Source organism: Heteronotia binoei, chromosome 7 (assembly GCF_032191835.1).
Source record: "Heteronotia binoei isolate CCM8104 ecotype False Entrance Well chromosome 7, APGP_CSIRO_Hbin_v1, whole genome shotgun sequence".
NCBI lineage: Eukaryota > Metazoa > Chordata > Lepidosauria > Squamata > Gekkonidae > Heteronotia > Heteronotia binoei.
The window spans coordinates 91,738,307-91,744,306 of NC_083229.1; positions in this window are offsets into that span (position 1 = coordinate 91,738,307).

Genomic DNA, 6,000 nt, shown 5'->3' on the forward strand with positions numbered 1-6,000 from the left:
AATCATATAACGCTAATGCAATGTGCAAAGACAGAATTAAAGTTCATAAAAATGGGTGAAAATAAGCCTCAACAGTAAAGCTGCCTGTAATACTGTTTCAGATTCCTTTGTCTTAGAGACTCTTCCCACAATCCATCATCCAAAGAAATGCTTCTTACAGCACTAGCTCTGGAGAAAACTCTGGAGAGTTTTATTTTGACCCACTATTTTCAACAATTTCACAATTGATTTCAATTTAACATCTGCAAGATTGAAGAAAGAATTTCCAGAACTTAAATCGTCTGCATTCAAAATTCGGACCGCACTAGCACTTTATTCTTCCCGCGGAGTCGGGTGAATATCTATGAGAGCTTTAAAGTCAAGAAACTGACCCACACAAGCGGAGAGTCTTTTTATGAACTTTAATTCTGTCTTTACACATTGCATTAGTGTTATATGAATTTTTGTAGAATAGAACGAATTTTTGTAGAAGTGTAATGAATTGTATTGTAACAGTGCTGAATTTCCATTGAATATATATTGTTGAATTGTTAAGTATGTTCAGGATTCTTTCGTTATTTTTCCACATTTTTTGCTGTTATTTCATTCTTCATTGTGGAACTCTAGGCTTTATCAGGTGCCAGAAAGTAGCTGTGCCTCACCCCTTCTTCAATCCCTTCTTCAATCCTAGGGCCAGCATTTGGAATCATTTTTGCACCCTGCCCAATCACCCCTGCACTCTGTCACACCCATGTCTGGAGAGATACAAAGCCATCCCAACACTTCTCATCCTCTTCCCTCTGGAGGTACCTGTGGGCATCCCAGTTTGTTGCTGCTGGAGGAAAGCGGAGGCCTGTGGCAGGAAGAAGAAGAAGCCCACTCCCTCTCAGCAAGAAGAAGTGAAGGGGAAGCAGGAGGCCCCTCCAAGAAAGGCTTCCCACAATAAGGATTCCATGGGTGAGACTTAAGACAGGTCACCCTCCAAGAGGATGTCATCTCCTCCATGACCATCATGCATGGGAAAGAGGAGCTCAGCATCAGCTCCAATGACTGGCTGACTCTCTTCCAAATGGTGTGTGTCCTCACCCCAGGACACCATCAACATGATCTGAACCCATCTGGCCAGCCTGGGGCAAATTGTCCCCCTAATTCAAGAGCTGGGCTGGATGCTGGCCTTCACAGTGGAGCTGGCTGTTTTCCAAGAGGTCAAGGCCTTGGCAGATAGGTTGCAGGTGGACATCACCACCAGGTGAATCCTTTCTGCAAGAAAGGGGAGTACAAGCTGGCCTGTATAGACTGTGACCTCCAGATAAAAGGCAGCTTTGCTTTCCTAAGTGCAGAGCTCTTGCATTGGAAGCATGAGCTCTGCAAAGAAGTGTGGAGGCCTCAGGCCAACAGATGTGGACAGAGAGAACAGCAGATGGAAGAGTCTGGGGAGGAAGAGGAGTCACAAACAATCACCTCTGCTTCAAAGAGAGAAGCCTCACTACTGGTTGTCAGCAGTGAACCAGGAGTTAAGCAGTAGCAGGAATACCAGCCATGCTATGGCAGAGTATTTGACAAAGGTGAGTCACCTAGTCCTCTGAGCCCATTGATGTTGATCCTCTGGAGTACCGGTCATGCAAGGCTGTCACCTGGGCTGTGGCCATGATGAGCCCTGACTCTACTTAACATCCAAATCCCAGCAGGGGAGAGAAGTAGGGTATCAAATGTGGGTCCTCACTCAGACAAGACATTCAATAGCTGAGCCCCTCTGCTCAGCATGAGCAGAGAGATGGGGTGACTCTGAGCTTTGAATCCACCTAGCATCCAAATCCCAGCAGGAGAGAGGAGTTTACAGTCATGAGGGAATAAATGAATGTGCTCTGTTAATCCACTTTTAACAAGTTCCCTACCTCCCTGTGTAACTGCAAACAACTAACAGATTAGAGGGCGTGCAGAGCGCATATATAGCCTTCCAATCCTACTGAGCAGAATGGAAACTCTGTTATTGGCAGCCAGCAGTGCATATTAAGCACTAGAGAGCTCCTCCAAGGCTGAATTTCACAGTATTTCACACCCCTGTTGTGTAGGAGTTTTGTAAATAGTTTAACTGAGCAGAGACAGTCTGTCTGGAAACGTATCCATTCAGGTACCACCATGAACTTCAACAAACAGCACAAAAGTTCATGACATGTCCATGCTGGGAGTCCTTCCATGAACATTGCTTCACAAACTATGATCCAGCCAAAATTTGCATCAAGCTTTACTTTGTGAGCCAGTTCATGCCCATTTTTGTTTGCACAGATCAGATACCTTTGGGTTCTTTTTTGTAGTCTTCAATGTAAGTTGAGAAGAAATTTAGCTGCAGGATAGAAAACAAAACAACAAAATCTGAACAATGAACTTGCTGCATTGCCAGGGGATGCAACCCCATCCTCTTTTTAACCCCCCCCCCTCTCAGATTTATCTAAGGTGAAGCTGGAAATTATTCAATGGCCACTGGGACATTTATAATTGTGAAGGAATCTTGTCATTACTTACCAAGGAATCTTGTCATTACTTACCAAGCAGTATGGCCTTGTGGTTCCATTCCACACTACAGCTTTTCACACACACTTCTTCAGATGGTATTTGAAGAAGTGTTTGCGCACACAAAAGCTTATATTCAAAATAAAACTTTGTTGATCTTAAAGATGCCACTGGCCTCAAACTCTGTTTTGCTGCTTTAGCCCAATGTGACTACCCACCTGAATGCAACTTTTCAGAAATTCTGCTTGCATTAATAACACTGGATTGTCCAGTTTGTCTATGGGGTGTTAAGGAAGAGAGCCTGCCTGCTCAGACCTGAATCCCAAAACCTGAGAAAGAAGGAAGAGGTAAGAGAACCTTGATCCTTCCTGTTGTGTCCTTTCACTCCCCACCCTCCAACTGCTTCAGAGGGTTAATGGCCCCTAGCTGACCAGGGAATTGACATAACTTAGATTTCTCCCCAGTTGCAAAACTGGAAGTGCCATCCATTCATGCTAGGGCAAATCAAGGGTGCAAGCCTCAGCATTTAGAGTCAGTCTCTCCCATTCACAGCTAGTCATGCATGGATGAAATAGGAATTATTGATATTTTCATCAGTTGGTGCCTTTCATGTGACAAGTAGATAGACTCCAGTTTTTGTTGTATAGTGATTCATTCTTTTTCTTTAAAAATTAATATGCTTGAATGTAACTATATACTCAAGAATCCACTAATCATTCCAGCTTTCTTCCAGTAATGTGATCAGAGTACATGCCTATGTGATTCTGTGTGACTCTTCCAACCCCTAAATCAGGTTCTCTCTGGTCACCTTTTCAATAGCATAGCGAGGAGAAATTCATCCCCCTAATTTCTATTGCCCTGTTAATAAGCCTAATATTTTTAAAAGATGACTATTTGCCTTTATGTCATTATTCTAAATGTATTGGCCACATTCAGTTGTGTTTTCAGTTTGATTCTATCAATGTGCAAACTGGAATGAATCTATTCTATCAATGTGCAAGATCATGATGACAAAGTTTAAGACTGGCACAATCTAGTACTATTTTTATCCTGGCACTTGCTCTGAAGAGCTAAAGGCTGTAAACATGGTTCTTCCCTCCTCCCTAGTTTTCTCCTCCACAAACATGTGAGATAGATGATGAGAGATTAAAATAAATAACTGGATCATTGCCAAGGGCTCAAACAGATAAGACATAAATCACTTGTCTCATTTTGCCCACAGTAGTTAGAATGTCAAACTACATCCTATCTTTGAGTAGATAGTGGTCAAACGATGGTTCAAGCTAAATCTCCAACCATGAAATGAGACCTTCTCTCAAAGACTCAGTGCAAAATATTAAGTCCAAAGAGTTACACCTTTTACATGTTGGTTATGTCACAATTTGAGATAGGTCCAGGACAGTCAAAGAAGCTGTAAAGAAGACTGAAGATTTATAAAATCATGGGGTGGCCCTAGCAAGGTATCCTCTGCATGAATGCTGAAGTTCCCCAGAACAATTAGTCTCTAGGACCACACCTGAAAGCACCTCTGCCAGCTCACGCAATTTTTCTGCTGGAGAACTGGGCAACCAATAAAAAAGCAGAATGCCCAACTATCCTTGTAATAAACATATAATCAAAGCCAGGGATATTTTGTACCAGGGTCAGCAAAAAGGGAAAGACACAGAGAATAATAACAACTCCTTCCCCCCAGCTTCCATTGTGGGATTGATGAAGGACTGCAAAACCAGGAAGAGTTGAAACTAAGGCAGACACACAATGTCATTCCCCCCACCTCCTGCTGCCCCCCACACACCAGGTTTTTCCAAGCCAGGTCAATTTTCTCTTCCTCCAGCAGTCTAAAAAGGAGTTCCATTTTGCCCCTTGATGGTCTAGTATTGCAGAATATTAAAGAGGCACTGGAAGGAATAGGGACCTTTATATCAGCATCTCTTGGGATGCCACAGAGATTGATAAGCATTAAACAGTCTTACCTAATGGCGGTTATCTCTGAAAATTCCTACCTCCATATCTACCAGTTCCCATCTTCACTGAAATAGCATGTTCATCAACCATCCTGCCCCAGGAACAAACTGCCATCAAAACCACTAGAAAACTTCCAATATTTGGCAATCTACCTTGCACAAAGAAGCCATAAAGAAGTCCCAAGCTAAACTTCTAGATATATCAATGTTATAGAGACATTGTCAAGACCACTAGCAGTGCTACTCCCATGCTGATGTCTGTCTGTTATACAAATCACTGGAAGACCTATGAAGAAGCAGTGTAAATGGGAAATAAATGCTACTTCTTTGCTACCATTGCACCACTAGTTCACAATTATTCCAATTTATTAAGGCATGTTGGCATCTACTGACTTCTAAATCTGAGCCTTTATTGTCCCAGGAAGAGGAAATTAGCTATAATCCTTTGAAAAAATATTGCTAACAGAATTTCTCAGATACACTCTGACATAGATGCCAATTGTACCATGGATCAAACAGAAGATATATCTAACACATCATCTGGTCTGTTTATTAATCAAATTGTCCCGGTTACCATGATAGATATTGACAGATTCCTGGGATCTGTGAAGGCTACCACTTATCCTTGTACATCTTGGCTTCTGGAGTCACATAAGGACCACATAAACGAGTCATCGATGTCATTGTCTATAAACCAATCTCTGATCCAGGGCACTTTACATCAGCTGCTGAAAGAAGAAGTCATTCATCCTCCGCTTAAAAACCATCTCTCCAGAAAAGTGATATGGGTGATTATTGCTCGGTCTATAATTTGCCCTTTCTGGGCAAAATAATTGAGAGAACAGTAGTAGACCAGTTCCAGGTCTTCTTACATAACTCATGTGTTCTAGATACTTTTCAGCCTGGCTTCAGTCTAGGCTATGAAATGTAGATAGCACATGTGGTTTTAGTTGACAACCTCTGCCAGAATGTAGACAAAGGCCATACAGATTTTTTCCTCCTACTGGAGCTTTTGACACAGTAGGTCATGCTATCTTCTTGAAAAATTTGGAGGCAGAAGTAGGTATCTAGGTTGTGCTTTGGATTGGTTTAAATAATTCCTTACAGACTCAAGGGTTGCCACTGGAGACCAGTTATTAGTGTGGGATTTGTCCCGTGGGGTTCCACAGGGTGCATTGTTATGGCTCAAACTATTCAATCTTTATGAACAGCCTTTGGGAGAAATCATTCATAGTTTTAAAACTGGATATCATTAGTATGCTGATGGACACCCAGCTCTATATATCTCTATCCAAATCTCCTGGGGATGTGATCTTGACTGCTATGGTTAAATGACTAAAAATGAATAAATTGAAAAGGAACCCTGGTTAGGAAGACTAAGGTCTTGAAGTACATTCCACTTTCTACTTTTGTGTAGGGATGCTGTGGGTTCAGATTGTCTCCTAATCACTAGATGCCAGTAAGCCACTGATTTATTGACTGATAGAATCAACCAAAAATTGAGCCCTGCTGGAGTTTGCTGGTGGATGAATTCATTTTTAAGTAG